General features: G+C 45.3%; 1 protein-coding gene across 1 annotated transcript in view; it reads right to left on the bottom strand.

Moving 5' to 3' along the window:
• Nucleotides 1–11,966, bottom strand: part of LOC138497284 (uncharacterized) — a 901,742-nt gene extending 889,776 nt beyond the window's left edge. Inside the window, exon 1 of the mRNA XM_069620635.1 lies at nt 11,885–11,966. The gene's annotated coding sequence lies outside the window, so the exon portion shown is untranslated. The remainder of the gene's footprint in view (nt 1–11,884) is intronic.
• Nucleotides 11,967–16,243: the final 4,277 nt, after the last annotated feature.

Raw genomic sequence — 16,243 nt, 5'->3', positions numbered from 1 at the left:
GATAGATTTTCTTGAAAATGTTCGGTGCGCTAAGAAATCACTGGAAAAATTGGAATCCAGTGTACAACATAATACGTTAGTTGATTTTCGGGGCTGAGGGATGTGACCCCATATTTTTTAATATTGGAGTAAATCTCAAAGTCTAGCTTCTGCTGTGTAAACTATCTACAACTGCACATCCATATGTACCACACATCTATGACTTTGAAGAGGATGTGAGGTGATATCAAACATTAGATAGTATAGCAAAACTGTTTGAACATCAAAGTTAGTTATGTGCCAACAGTAATTTTTGCATTTTTATAAAGATGATCTTGCTTAGAGCAATTTTAACAAAAAATGACGTGAGTCTTTCGGGAACACCCTTTGTTATATGTTGGTTCTATGCTCCATTGTGTTCCCGAGATATTGGCGATCCTCTTTGTTTATGCTGGACTTGACTGGACATCCTCAACATATGGTTCAAAATTAAGATCGTGCAAAGGATCAGCCCTCTCAACTCAGAAGAAAACTGGTTTGCAATCCTGACCATTTTGGATGCCAACCCTCATGTCTAGATCAGAACATCATATAGCAGATTCTATAGATTCTCCATAGCTGACCAGCACTGTCAGCTTACATTCTTTCCATTTAGGCTATGTTCAGCATCAAGAGTGTTCTCCAATATCCTTACAGCCTTGGCCGTGACGCTGTACTAAGAAGGATTTGTCAATTTCCTCTATGTAGATAACTGGTTTCACCAGGTGACCTCTCTCTGAAGCGCAGAGCAGATGGTGCTTAATAGGACATCGGCTTTTCCTGAACATGCAGAAATATAATCTTACTCTGACCTAGGTTTAACAGTTTATTGGGGCTCACTTCTTGACCAACTGTAAATTTTGTATTTGTAATTGTATTTGAATAGGTTTTTTTAAAAATGGAATCATTCCCGGAAAAGTCATCATGTCACTGAAAAGAGCACACTATATAAATGGAAATGTAATTCAGACATTTACTTTTAAGATAAAAAGGTTGACTAGCATGCTAAATAAGGAAGAATGTTCCAAGGCGGACAATAGAATTGTTTCAGTTGCTTCCTAAATGAGAGTACGTTGTTTTTCTTCCAAGCGAGTAAATGTGGGATTATTCCACAGTTTTGAGGTCACAAATGAAAACATGCAGCCACCTGACCTGGCATTCCCGAACTTAGTTGTGACCAGAGTGCAGGAGTTCTCTGATCTCAGATACCTGAGTGGTTGATGTCGATGCAGTACTAAAGATATGATGACCATGGATCGATGTATGCACCAGGCACATTCTTTTAACAATAGACCTTTGCTTGTCAGGGAACCAGTGCAATGGCCGCAGGCCAGGAGTAACAGGATCATATTTCATAAGGACAAGCAGCAGCCTTGCAACCTAATTCTGCACTTGCAAGAGATTTTTTGAGAGGCCAAGATAAGCACTATTATCAAAATCAAGGCAGGAAGAGATAAACACATTGGGCCTCATTACGAGTCTGGCGGTAACCGAGCCAGAAAACCCGTCAGGTTACCGCCGGACTCGTATTACCATTCCGCCTCCGTGATTCCCGGAATTATCGGGGCATTACGACCCCGGTGACCTGGGAATTTCCGGAGGCGGAATTGTGTAAGTCCTCATACCCATGGAGTCCTAAAGGACTCCATGGGGATGGGGACAATGGAAACACTGGTTCCGTCTATGACGGAGCCTGTGTTTCCATTTCCGCCTGCAGGCGGGTGGTGTTGAACCCGCCAGGTCAGACCTGGCGGGAGTGACACCTCCCACCTGCAACACTCTTAATCAGCCAGTCCGGAAACAATGGTGGCAGCGGATTTACCACCACCGTTCTTTCCGGACCGGCAGGGTCGTTATGAGGCCCATTGATTATTGTGACCTTCTGATTAGAAGATAAGAATGTCAGAAATGTCTTAAGTCATACGAAATTGAAAGGAGCATGATTGAGATGCTGATGTCACCTGCTGTGTTAGTGACAGATTTCAATCTGATGGGATGCCAAAAAGACGATTTACTCCAGAGTCTGGATACTCACCAAATATTGGCGGTCAAAAGATGTTATTCCAAGGGTGTTTTTTTGGAATTAGAAATCAAGACTTCTGCTCACGTTGGATAGATCTGAAGGTACTTGGAGTTTATATGTTCTTTCACTTCCATCGGGCAGTTCTTAAACGTGTAGGCTGAGATATTTCTCCAGCCAATTTTATAAAAAGCTTTATGTCACCAGCATAGTTCAAGAAAAAAACATCATGATGTCAGAAAACGTTAACGAATTGTCTCGTATAAAGATTAAAAAGGTTAGGAGACAGAGCTGAGCCATGAAGGATACCACAAGGTAACAGTTTCTTGCTCGAGGTAAATTTACAGCTTTCAACTGGTTGTACGTGGGTGTCAGGAGTGGCACTCTATTAAGAGTGGCACAGGACACCCAGAAAGGGTTTGGGTGGTTGTGCCAAATAAAGTGAACAGATAATAACACACACAGCGGAAAGGAAAGAGAACGAAGAGTAAGCAAGAGTAGCAAGGGAAAAGATACAGAATGAATACCCTCTTGGGGTGTATGCAGATATAGGAAAAGAGTATTCCACGAACCTTGGAAATACTCTAGCCTTCTGCACAGTTTGCTATAACAGAGGCCCACGCTGATAGCTCATGACTTGGAACAGCAGCTCTGGGTGTCTGTAATGTAGAAACAGGACAAGGGAAGGGGCAGAGGTTGACTGATGGGAACCAACAGACAAGCTCTGTACAAAAGGGTCTACAAACAGTACAAGAGAAGATACTACAGACAAATCCAGTAAATGAGGTGATAGCAAACTAGCAGAAGGAAATGAAAGGAAAGTCGTGTAACAGGATAGGATAGCAGAGGACAGTAAGGAACAAGGTTGAGAGCTCAGAGGAGCAGGAAAGCAATGAGTAAGCCCAGAGGGGTAGGACTGTAAGGTAGAACGCCCAGAGGAAAAGGGCTTAGGGCAGCAGAGTAAAGCAGACTGCACGGCAAGGATCCCGTAAGGGCCGAGCAGTAAGGAGTGAACCCTGAGGGACAGGGCCGATGAACGTAGAAGGTAGCAGAGGACTATAGAGAGCTGCTAGGCCGAGAACCCAGCGGAAAAGGTAGGTAGTAGGCAGCGAAGCGGGATAAGCTGCAAAGTAGGAAGGCCCAGAGGACAAGGGCTGTAGGTAGCCAGAGAGAGGTAGGCTGCAGAGCAGGGAGCCCCAGAGGACAAGGGCTGAAGGCAGCCGGAGTGAGGCAGGCTGCAGGGCAGGGAGCCCAGAGGACAAGGGCTGAGGCAGGAAAGCAGCAGAGCGTGATCAGCTGCAATGTAGAGGGTACGCAGGGCAAGGGCGGAGGCTGGAAGGCAGCAGAGCGTGATCGGCTGCAATGTGGAGAGCCCGGCAGGGCAAGGGCGGAGGCTGGAAGGCAGCAGAGCGTGATCAGCTGCAATGTGGAAAGCCCGACAGGGCAAGGGCGAAGGCTGGAAGGCAGCAGAGTGTGATCCGCTGTAATGTGGAGAGCCCGGCAGGGTAAGGGCGGAGACTGGAAGACAGCAGAGCGTGATCCGCTGTAATGTGGAGAGCCCGGCAGGGCAAGGGCGAAGACTGTAAGGCAGAAGAGTGTGATCCGCTGCAGTGTGGAGAGCCCGGCAGGGCAAGGGCGAAGGCTGGAAGGCAGCAGAGCGTGATCCGCTGCAATGTGGAGAGCCCGGCAGGGCAAGGGCAGAGACTGGAAGGCAGCAGAGCGTGATCAGCTGCAGTGTGGAGAGCCCAGAGGAGCAGGGCTGTGAGGCAGGGAACCTGGAAGGCAATGGCTGGAGGCAGCAGGGTGGAGCAAGCAACAAGGCAGGGTCCAAGCAGGAGTGAAGGTAAGCAGCATACAAGATCCGTAGAAAGAAGCAAAAGGTGGAGGAAGAACTCTCAGATGCAAGAGGCTGAGCCACTGCAGGCAGCAGCCTTTATACTGCCTAGCCCAGCACAGAGGCAGGCTAATTGGTTGCACCTGGCGAAGCACACCTGCAGGCAATCGGCCACCTCCCTTTCTGTTCCTGGGCTGGTGGAAGCAGGGCAAGTCTCTAGGGCTTCTGGGGGGTGTAGTTCCATTGATAACCAATAGGAACAGCCAGGAATCGATGCTTGTAGCCAGGTGCATTATGGTATGCGTAGTTTGTTGGAAATAATAATTAAGCAGCAAAGTCTCGCAAATGGGAAATAAAGTTTCCCAAGTAAATATAGATAGATCCAAGAGTCTGTTGTAAATAAATGATAAACATATAGTCCAAATTGAGCGTAAATGGATGCGCCCATGGCGCAGGCATGACAGTATGCCCCTCTCCAGGCCCCTCTCCAGGTTCCCTGAAGACCGACCTATAGGAAGAATGTCTGTCACACCGTACAAGAGTCTTACTCCAAAAAGGCAAAACATGAAGCACCAGAAACGGGTTGCAAGGTGAGAGTCTTGAATGGCTGTAGAGAGTATCAAGGCGGTAGCAACTGGGTGTGTGGGTGTCATGAAAGAGCCAGCGGGCTGGAACGCACCTGAGACTGGTAGAGTAGAGTCTGGCAGTCTTAGTGCTATAGATACACCAGCAGAAACAACTGGAGCAGTAGTCTTAACAGGAAAACCCTTCGCTGACCCTGCAACAGTTAGCATGGCGGATGTAGGATCAGGAAGAGAAGGTGCTGAGGGATCAGGTTGTGTAGCAGAGGATTCTGCTGCAGCGTGCACAGCTGCGAAGGAAGTAGAAATCTGGGCATCGGGAGCATCAGAATTAGCAGTAGCTTCAGGAATCACAGTAGCTATAGCAACCTCAAGATTTGCAGCAGAGACTTGAGGAGTCTCAAATGTGGCAGGGAGTTTAGGAACCACAGCAGCAGGAAGATCATGGATTGCAGTTGGAAGTTCGGGTGCTGTAGCAACTACAGATAGTTCAGGTGTTGCAACTACTGGTAGATCGGGTACCACAACCACTGGCGATTCAGGGGGTATCGAAGAAACTGAAGATGTTGATTGCTCAAGAGTGTTGTCTGATAGCACAGCCACACTTTGGCAAGCCCCGCTTGCCAACTCAGCATGCTCGGTGTGAACTGCGCCAGTCTCTTCAGCTGCCATTGTCATTTCAGAAGAGGTTGTAAGTGTGAGTACTGGACAATAGGCAAGGGTGAGGGCAGAACCATCCTTTGACTCAGAGGGATTTCCAATCAGAAGACCACCCTTGTTTTGTGGTGTAATGGCTGTGTGCGTGATTTGACCCACCGGAGGAGTTAATTCTTTTCTGTCAGTACAACAACCTGAGTTTCTGTGGCTGGAAGGTGAAAGAGCTGTGTCAGTCTTTAGAAGGGATACATATGCTATATTTAGGTCTTCCATCTGCTTGGTATAAGTCTGTATACTTTTCTGTATGGCAATTCCAGGCCTTATCATGTCGATCTCTAAAGATAAGATGTCAGGTGTTGGACATAGTGTCAGATGGTCTGGTGACTTGTGTCCCTTCATAAGATTCTTATAATGCAAATAAACAAAGTCATCATAGAGGTCTTCGGTCTTTCTTTTAAGGCGTAGGAGTTGTTCGTGTAGCAGGTAAGTATCATTAGTTTGATCTAAAGCTTCAGAAGCTGGTGTGGCAGAAAATTCGGTTGTAGCAATGGGAAGACTGACCTTAGGGTTATTGTGGTTAGTAGATACTGTGGAAGCATTAAGACAACCGATGGTTAGTATAGGTCTTTTGTACCCAGGACCAGATGCACAAACCTCAGGATAATGACTGCCTTGTCCTGTCAAATAAGGGTTTCCAGCATTCTGGGGAGCTTGCCAAGCTGATCTTGCGCATATCACTCTGGCAACAGCGTATTCTGGTTTAGAGTCTCCCACAATGAGTGCTATATCCTTGGCTGTTGCGGTGTTAGAAGGCTTGTCAGAAGACGCAGGAGTGTTTTTCACTGTTTGGTTTAACAAGATCTGTAAGAATTCATTATCTTGCTGTAGCTCTGCAACAGATAAGGACTGCGGGTCATAGTCGCAGATGTCATAATAATTGTACATGGAAGAAGGGTCAGCTAGCCAGTGAGTATAGTACCGTGTTTGTAAATCTTTGTTTACTGAGGCGAGACTGTCCTTTAGACTAAGGTTCTTGTTCGCTGTCTTTAGGGAAACCATAGGTTTATGCAAAGGTTTCTTTACCCGAAAGGAAAGCATCTTTGTTCTGTGTGTGCCTTTCCGGCCTATGGAACAAGAAATTTTTTGCTCTTGCATTCTGTCAGGAGTGGCACTCTATTAAGAGTGGCACAGGACACCCAGAAAGGGTTTGGGTGGTTGTGCCATATAAAGTGGACAGATAAGAACACACACAGCGGAAAGGAAAGAGAACGAAGAGTAAGCAAGAGTAGCAAGGGAAAAGATACAGAATGAATACCCTCTTGGGGTGTATGCAGATATAGGAAAAGAGTATTCCACGAACCTTGGAAATACTCTAGCCTTCTGCACAGTTTGCTATAACAGAGGCCCACGCTGATAGCTCATGACTTGGAACAGCAGCTCTGGGTGTCTGTAATGTAGAAACAGGACAAGGGAAGGGGCAGAGGTTGACTGATGGGAACCAACAGACAAGCTCTGTACAAAAGGGTCTACAAACAGTACAAGAGAAGATACTACAGACAAATCCAGTAAATGAGGTGATAGCAAACTAGCAGAAGGAAATGAAAGGAAAGTCGTGTAACAGGATAGGATAGCAGAGGACAGTAAGGAACAAGGTTGAGAGCTCAGAGGAGCAGGAAAGCAATGAGTAAGCCCACAGGGGTAGGACTGTAAGGTAGAACGCCCAGAGGAAAAGGGCTTAGGGCAGCAGAGTAAAGCAGACTGCACGGCAAGGATCCCGTAAGGGCCGGGCAGTAAGGAGTGAACCCTGAGGGACAGGGCCGATGAACGTAGAAGGTAGCAGAGGACTATAGAGAGCTGCTAGGCCGAGAACCCAGCGGAAAAGGTAGGTAGTAGGCAGCGAAGCGGGATAAGCTGCAAAGTAGGAAGGCCCAGAGGACAAGGGCTGTAGGTAGCCAGAGAGAGGTAGGCTGCAGAGCAGGGAGCCCCAGAGGACAAGGGCTGAAGGCAGCCGGAGTGAGGCAGGCTGCAGGGCAGGGAGCCCAGAGGACAAGGGCTGAGGCAGGAAAGCAGCAGAGCGTGATCAGCTGCAATGTAGAGGGTACGCAGGGCAAGGGCGGAGGCTGGAAGGCAGCAGAGCGTGATCGGCTGCAATGTGGAGAGCCCGGCAGGGCAAGGGCGGAGGCTGGAAGGCAGCAGAGCGTGATCGGCTGTAATGTGGAGAGCCCGACAGGGCAAGGGCGAAGGCTGGAAGGCAGCAGAGCGTGATCCGCTGTAATGTGGAGAGCCCGGCAGGGCAAGGGCGGAGACTGGAAGACAGCAGAGCGTGATCCGCTGTAATGTGGAGAGCCCGGCAGGGCAAGGGCGAAGACTGGAAGGCAGAAGAGTGTGATCCGCTGCAGTGTGGAGAGCCCGGCAGGGCAAGGGCGAAGGCTGGAAGGCAGCAGAGCGTGATCCGCTGCAATGTGGAGAGCCCGGCACGGCAAGGGCAGAGACTGGAAGGCAGCAGAGCGTGATCAGCTGCAGTGTGGAGAGCCCAGAGGAGCAGGGCTGTGAGGCAGGGAGCCTGGACGGCAATGGCTGGAGGCAGCAGGGTGGAGCAAGCAACAAGGCAGGGTCCAAGCAGGAGTGAAGGTAAGCAGCATACAAGATCCGTAGAAAGAAGCAAAAGGTGGAGGAAGAACTCTCAGATGCAAGAGGCTGAGCCACTGCAGGCAGCAGCCTTTATACTGCCTAGCCCAGCACAGAGGCAGGCTAATTGGTTGCACCTGGCGAAGCACACCTGCAGGCAATCGGCCACCTCCCTTTCTGTTCCTGGGCTGGTGGAAGCAGGGCAAGTCTCTAGGGCTTCTGGGGGGTGTAGTTCCATTGATAACCAATAGGAACAGCCAGGAATCGATGCTTGTAGCCAGGTGCATTATGGTATGCGTAGTTTGTTGGAAATAATAATTAAGCAGCAAAGTCTCGCAAATGGGAAATAAAGTTTCCAAAGTAAATATAGATAGATCCAAGAGTCTGTTGTAAATAAATGATAAACATATAGTCCATTTGAGCGTAAATGGATGCGCCCATGGCGCAGGCATGACAGTGGGTAACTAGAAAGGATCTGATCCAGTTTACAACTTGGCCTCTAATGCCCGGTTGTTCAAGGGAGGGTCAATAAAATGTGAAGGTTAGCAGTGATGAATGCTGCAGAGAGGTCCAAAATGGCTGAGTCTCCCGCACCACCTTCATCCATTTCACCATTGAACTTATCAAGCATGGTGATGATCACAAACTCGGTACTAAAATGAAGTTTAAAACCTGGATGAGACGGGTAGTTCAGCAGTCAAAGTGGAAGACTGTGGCAGAAGCAGCACAATGCATTCTTGTTGTTATTATTCACATCAGATGAGTGAGGGTTACATTTTTAAGGAGAGGACATAGCTCTGCCTCCTCCCATTTGTCTGATACAATCCCTGATGCTAACAAGAGATTACAAATTTGAAGAGTCGCTGTAGAATGGCATGGCACAAAAAGTTTACCAATTTTAGGTGGGCAGAGGTGAGCAGGTGTGCAAGTGCGCTTAGCCACGTTCAACTTAATGGTTGAATGCTCTGGGTGGGTTCTCTTCCCAGAAGCAGGAGCGTCATTCATATGAATTGCAACTTTGCCAGCAGAAGGATACCCCAGCTGACAATGGACAGGTGCTCAGGGTCTGGTGGCATACTGTGAATTTGTCAACCCCTGTGCACAGCACACCTACACCCAGCCCTGGCTCACCTCCACCACCACTGGCCCCAGAGATCCCTGGACTTCAAGAAGCCATTCCCAGTTACAGCATTTACCAGATCCTCCACCCAGTGGTGTCTGGACCCAATGAAGGGGCTGCTGCTCAACCCACCCCTTCTATCCACCATCACTAGGGATGGGAGAAGCAGAGAACTGTGTATATTCACAGAAGATAACAACACAGGGGTAGCGACTCTGGGAGCTCTAATGTCACTGAACTGTGATATATTTCTGCCATCAGATCAGGAACTAGAACCAAATATTGTTGGTTCTAGTTTAAATAAGAAACACAACAGCATTGGCCTATGTAAATCACCAAGTCTCTCCCCCTGGCACAGTTATCGTACTCAATGGGAACCTGGGCAGAGTGGAACCTGCTCTCTCTGCGGTCTTTCCACATGAGAGACATAGAAAACTCCTAGGTGGATTATTTCAGCAAGATATTTCCATCACCCCAGGAAATGACAATGCATGCAGTTAGTTGTGCTTCAGGAGATCAGAAATAATTTTGTTTTCCCAGCAATACACATGTTTGTCATGATAGACACCACCACACTCTTTTTTGCTGCTTGAGATTCAGGGCGAGAAAACCTGGGCCAACAATATCTTGCCATTGCATTTGTATTAAGCCCAATTCCACTAATTTCCGGGTTTTTAGCAAGTTCAGAGACAGCCAGTTTCTGGTCCTAATGATGACACCATTCCGTGTCAGGTCAATCTAGTTTCACCTTCTGCTACAACTGGTGACACCCTTTCCCCTCCTTCTTCCCAAGTCCCTTCCTGGGATACTTTTTCCTGGTGGCTACAGGCCAACCGACAACAGGCAATTGGTGGCATGGAGAGTGTGAACACATTCTCTGGCAGACAGGATCTCTCGAGCAGTCCAGGGGTCGAGAAGGCCCACCAGGCTATTTTCCTATTTGAAGCACTGGTGTTCCTATGTTGCATGATGATGCATGAACATTCTCCTTCCATTGGAATTTGGTTTCCCAGATATTGCCACATTTCTCTGATACGGTGTCATTGTTGGTTTGGTCCTCTAAACTCCCAGAGCCAAATGGGCAGCCATCCATGTGTTTGGGGCACCCTGGGTTGAGGCCAACAAGCCTAAAAGCATGCTCTCCAGGCTCCAGTCAAAATGTTCACTCCTTTTTGATGTTTTCCTTGAATACTGCATGGTCCTCCTTCCCAACCCATGTCACTAGCAGACTTCAAATTCCTAACCATGACGCCAGTGTTTCTTGTGACTATCACATCAGCCAGGATTATTGCGGAGCTGGAGCCCCTCGACAGTAAATCCCTTCACATGGTGGTATTTCCAGAAGCATTCCCCTTGCATTGCAACCCTTCCATTTGTCCTAAACTCATTATTAATTTTCATATGTCCCAGGACATCATTGTCCCCTCCAGACCTCTTTCAGGTGGATAAGGATTCATTGGATTCTCTGGACACCAGAAATCTCATTCTGACGTGAGAGCACAGACCGACATCCTTTCTTTCCACCTTTGGGGCATCGACCAAGGGTCACATTGACTGAGAGTTGAGGGACCTGTATCCTTGGCTTACATGTTGGTTGGCTCCCCTAAACCTAGGGGGGATTATCAGACGTTCCATCAAGTGTATGGCGACCTCTTGGACGGAGGCGATGGGCGCCTACTTGATGGGCATCTGCAGGTCTGCTCCCTGTGATAACCCAAATAGGTTCCTGCACCGCTGTTGGCTCTATCTCCTGTGTCAAGCCAATACCAATTTTGCTACCACAATCCTGCAGCCTGCTCTACTTTGAAGGTCCCTTCATGTTGGAACTTCTGGTAGTAAAGTGCACCTTTGCAGCCTGTAAGGGTCTCCCTATCATCTAGGGATATAGTGGGGTGATCTTGACTATTTGGTACACTTCTTGCGAGTAAGGACTGGCACTAGGAACAGAAGATTTTGGTGTAATGCTCTGATTACTTTCCAGTAATCTTCATTACACCTATTCCATTTCTTCCCCCATCAGAGTCCGGACAATCTGCCTCTGCCTCTCCACAGGGACAGAGCGTGCCAGCTCCCTTGGCAAATCTGCAAGAGGATCATGGAAAGGTATAGCCCCTTACTACATTATGCGTGGGTGTGAGGATGCAAAAAAAAAGAGACATTTTTAGAAGACAGACTGGGGGAAGGCAGTCTTTTTTCGTGAAAGTAATAACTGTGATGAGGAAGAGAATGTAACTAGGAGAAATGAGAATTACCGGTAATTAATATTATCTTTTTTCGGGCAACAGAAATTCAACCACTGAAAGTGTTCCCATTTGCTTCTCATGTAATGCTCAGTTCTCGGTATGGTTGAACAAATATTCAGAAAGTGCCGAGGCAACTGAAAGCTCCCACTCGACGCTGATGCTACACACTGTAATTTTCTGCACAGCTGCTTATCTCGACAATGGAAAAGACTGGCTATTGGTGAGACTGGCCAATCTGAATATTGCTGGAGACGGTACCTTAATGAGTTCAGATACCGGCGTTTGTCGTTGGGATTCACAGTCTGCATTTGATCCCAAGACAAGGTAACCAGGGCTCCCACAGGACTACAAGACTTATTCAGCATGGGCTTTTATTCCAGACCCACATTTTCATAAACGACCTTAGCGCCTCATTTCAAACATAACACTTCAGTGAGTCATTCAAGAGCAAAGAAGGCCTTCGTAGAGTGATGCCAGATATGCTGCTTATGGTGGCAAACACCACTGAAAATGTGACCTTGTATTGCATGCTAGTAGAGGAGGCAACGTATGTATATGTATATATAAATATATATATTTAGCATATCTTATGCCAACATAAGGCGATTTGTGGGCATTCCCAAATTGTGCCAATAAGCAAGCGGAGCCAGTGCATACATGGCCTAGGATCACAAACTCTGGCCAACAGAGCAAAGGCCGAATGTAACCTCTTTAGCCACAAGACCACTGAACACCAATGACCTTTACGCAGGTCTCATTTGGCGAATACAATCATGTGCTTACCCTGTACAAAACACACGAGTACTGTGTATTCGGAGCACCTTCCTCCTCCAGTGATGGCGACCTTGAAAAGAGTTTCTGACATGGGTCCCTGGAATTCAAAGGCATAACAGACTGACGTCATAATAATGATTCCAAAACTCGTTCACATAGTTCTAAGCATCTTGTGATGTTCAAGCACTATGGCAGTGTATTAAAAGAGATGTCAAGCAGCACTTTTTCAATCTGCCGCTTGGATAACGACTAATATGGAGTCACACAATAGGATTTGTACCAGAACACGGAAACCAGCACAGTACACATGCACTTAGATCTCCCCAACGCAAAGATAGAGGAAATAGATAATATGTGCTGTCAGCCATTTACCTGTATTTGGGGTCACGGACTGTTCGCTGAAAGGTGAAACCACTGCAGATTATACTTTGATGATTACCCCATTGAAGCACCAGCACACTCGCACTGGAAACAATATTATTGGGGTACAGGTAAACAGAGAAAACATGGGTTTTTCGATTTACCAAGTGAATAAACAGCATTATTATTGAACATTAGAAATAATTCGATATCACCTACATTAATTGCAGGGCATCATTTGTGTCCGAGTAAGCATCATCCCACATATTAATAACGCAAGTATCACGTAACATTGAAGCACATGAATGAACCACCGGTTGAGACCGTACCAATGATGAAATCACATCTGTTTATGAAATTATAGTATATTATGGATTGAGAGACTTAAATAGATATTTCCTGAAGAAGAGAGATTCACTCTCGAAACACGTTGAGCTCCTTTCTGTTTTTGAACTTTTATTTTTACGTTTCTGAACCTTGATTTTCAAAAGTTTTAGTTTTTAATAATACTTTGTAAGTTTTCTTAAATTGATTGTCAAAAAGGTTTACAATGTATCATATATAATATATGTATGAGCTGAATACATTGAATATATTGAACACGAAAAGACGTTCTCTGAAATGTTCTTTTGAAATTGTAATGTGAATGAAATTACGGTGACTCATGAAATTTTCAAATATTGATCATATATATCCAATTGGTTGACTAAAACCTGACTGGATGTAATTTCCACTACTAATTGGTGTGCAGGTGACGGGAGGGCTCATTATTTATGGGTTCTTCATTTTCCTTATTAACTCTTTTCTGACTTCCGATGCCGGAGTCAGACTTTTCTCCCCCGCACCCTTGACTGTTACTTACTACTGGTGAGGCTAGGAGCGCCGAATGTTATAACTTTATCCTTACCAGTGGAGATCTGTTAAAACGAGGGGGCAATCTTAGGCTTAAACTCAGACAACAAGAATGCAAATTAATCTGTTATTTAAGAAGTACCATAGTGGGACTTAATCAGGACCATGAGATGCATATATTCTTATGAAATACTTATAAATAATACTAATTGGCACAAACTTCAAACAATTACAATTTGTGATTCCATTCCAGCCCTACCCACAATGGAGTAAGACACAGTAACCTTCTGTCTAATCCCACCCATAAACCTAGTATAAGGTTCAAACACGTGATAATGACACATGGGAACGCAACAACATAACTCTGTTGGGTAGTTTATATTAGTAAATCAAAAAAGTCTTTTTCGGGATTCCCGAGTGATAAACAGTGTTCTATTAACTCATAGCACTTTATTTACACTACATGCGCGTGTGGCGTTGCTGCGTTCGCGCCCGTGTGCCGTCATCGTGTTATATACGTGTGACGTCATCGCATACGCGTGCGCGGGACTTCATCGCAATGTGGTTCTCATTCCTGATTGTCTTTGGTGTTTATAAAGAAAGCACAGTCTCGTGTGACTCCCGTTTGGAGCACTTATTAAAGAATTGGATCTGGGATTGAGCCCGTGACATGGTGAGTTTGTATCAATTTTGACTCTCTATGGGACAAAGTTAGTCTATTGTGGTTCAATTTACTAACGAGAAACTGAGGAATACAGAAAGTCATGGGAACTGACAGAATAAGATTCAAAGAAAGATGGGGATACTTAGTTAAGGACAAATACATTTTCTATTATCTTGAATGGTTACAATTTATATATGGTTTTACTAAAATGAAATTATTATTTTATAGTTGGTCCACGAATTTTGGGGCATTAAAAATAACTTACCGATATAATACTCAAACATAATCATCTGCCCAGGTTAGTGAATTTTTCTAATAACCTTCTTAATTATACAAGAACCAACTTATGGAACTGTAGATACTGCTCATAATATTATATAATATATCAGAGTTTTTCTATATAGGCTTGAAAGGAATTGTCAAATGAAATTGTCGGGTATTGACAACCGAAATCAAAAAGATATAGGGAGAACATTTGGGGTAAGCATAAATCCCATACAACCCTTGAATTCTGTGTTTAATAATGCACTAATATGTTATTTGAATTTATTTCTAGTTTCTAATTAGGTACTCACAATGTGGGTTTGCTGGAATGGGTCACATGGTGTGTGGGACATAAATTGACAAATAATAATTAACCATATATGAGGCTTATATAATGTTGTTTATCTGAACCTAAATCTAACACTAATTTGAGGTTTTTATTTGTTTTTCTTTGAAATTGGAATTTATTTACTTGAATATGACGTGACTTTCCCATCATCATGCCCTGGTATGTGACACTGTATGGTATGGATTATAATTTTATTTATATTCTCTGTTTTTAAAAAAAAACGTACACAAATGCATAGACGTGATGAATATGTAACTTGGTACAGCCTTGAAAACGACCTGAGGTCGAAACACGTGTCGGCTGTGTGTTTGCTCGAAGAATAAAATCACTCATTTTGGAGATATATTATGCCAGCAGTTTTTTGGATTGACTTGGAAGTAATCTATGGATAAAAAGGATGGACTTGTAAAAATAATAATTTCTGAAACTAAAGTTAATAAAATATATGGTTAGAGTGCAAGGTATCCGCCCGAACCTTGTATTCTAATTTTCACTTTTACAAGCTTTGTGGGAAGCTTGAGGGTAGGATATAACCTGCAGCCAACCTGTTCATTACAAGTTTTTTGAGTGGGAACGAGCGCACACAGTTTTATAGCGATCCCACATTTTTTGTAAGTCTGTTAAAATATAAGGTGTGCTTTTTCTCTCATTTGTCGAAGTTAGCACTTTTTAATTTCCCATGATTATTTCATGTATTTATTAATAACAGCTGGCCAGCTGGTTCAAGCAGATCTAGATCATGTGACCATCCAACTGTCAATCACTGCGAATCTGTTGGTTTTTCCTTGTTTTGGCACTCTTTTTCTTTTCCCCACCCCTTTCCTTCTCTACTGAAGCAGCCTTACTTTTGCAGTTGCTCAACTGGCGCAAGTGGCTCTAGGTCACGTGGCATCTATCCCACCCCCTTGTTAATCACTGCTAATCTGTTGGTGCCTTCTTGTTTCATCACTCCTTTTCTTTTCCCCACCTCTTTCTTTCCGTACTTAAGTAGTCTTCTAGCATCTTTTGCAGTTGGTCAGCTGGTGGAAGTAGATCTAGGTAATGTGACCGTGCTTCACTCACCTGTCAATCACTGTTAATCTACTGGTGCCTTCTTGTTTTGCCGCTCTTTTTCTTTCCCCCATCCCTTTGGTCCTCTACTTAAGCAGCCTTCCAGCCTATTTTCTTTTGCAATTGGTCAGCTAGTGCAAGCCGATCTAGTCATTTGACCTCTTCCCCACCCACCTGATGAGCCCTGCCCCTTCCTTCCCTTTCTTAACTGTTAAATCACAGGGCAACTATCACTCAGAGTCTAAAGAGAAGGGCAGACAAAGAAGAGAGCAAATCCTCCTCAACCTGGTAGGGCCTGGAAAGGGCCCTAGGCCAGTTACACTGCACAACGTACATCAGGTAGACATCATCACATGTCTTTTGTGCCACAGCCCATTCCCATCCTCTACAGGGATCGCATAGGTAAATGCCCAAAGCAGCCCCGGACAGCTACCCTGGCGAATCTTGTCAATATCCCCTGTACATCCTGCAGCATCTGCCTACCACTCACGTCCACCTTGTTATGATGGTTAACACCCACTCAGCAGTCACACACACCACCGACATTGGCAACCTCAAGGGCCAATTCATTACTGAAACATGGTTTACACCCTCCTCCACCTACATCAGCAACCTCATTGTACTACATGGCTACAGAATTCAACATGCTGACGACACTGGAACAACTGTAGGTGGGGTGTCAGTCATCAATAAGATCAACTGGACCCTCTCATGCATTTTCTTAATCTCAAACAATGACTCACTTACATTTCACCTTATTTGCAGGCCACCCTAGGGGAGTGGTAATTTCTTAGATGATCTCACCCAATTCTATTCTCAGAAACAGTCT

The sequence above is a fragment of the Ambystoma mexicanum genome, chromosome 5q, assembly GCF_040938575.1.
Source record: "Ambystoma mexicanum isolate Mex_15411 chromosome 5q, UKY_AmexF1_1, whole genome shotgun sequence".
Lineage (NCBI taxonomy): Eukaryota > Metazoa > Chordata > Amphibia > Caudata > Ambystomatidae > Ambystoma > Ambystoma mexicanum.
Note: the sequence above shows the minus strand (reverse complement) of the source record. Positions and strands in the feature narration are given on the sequence as shown.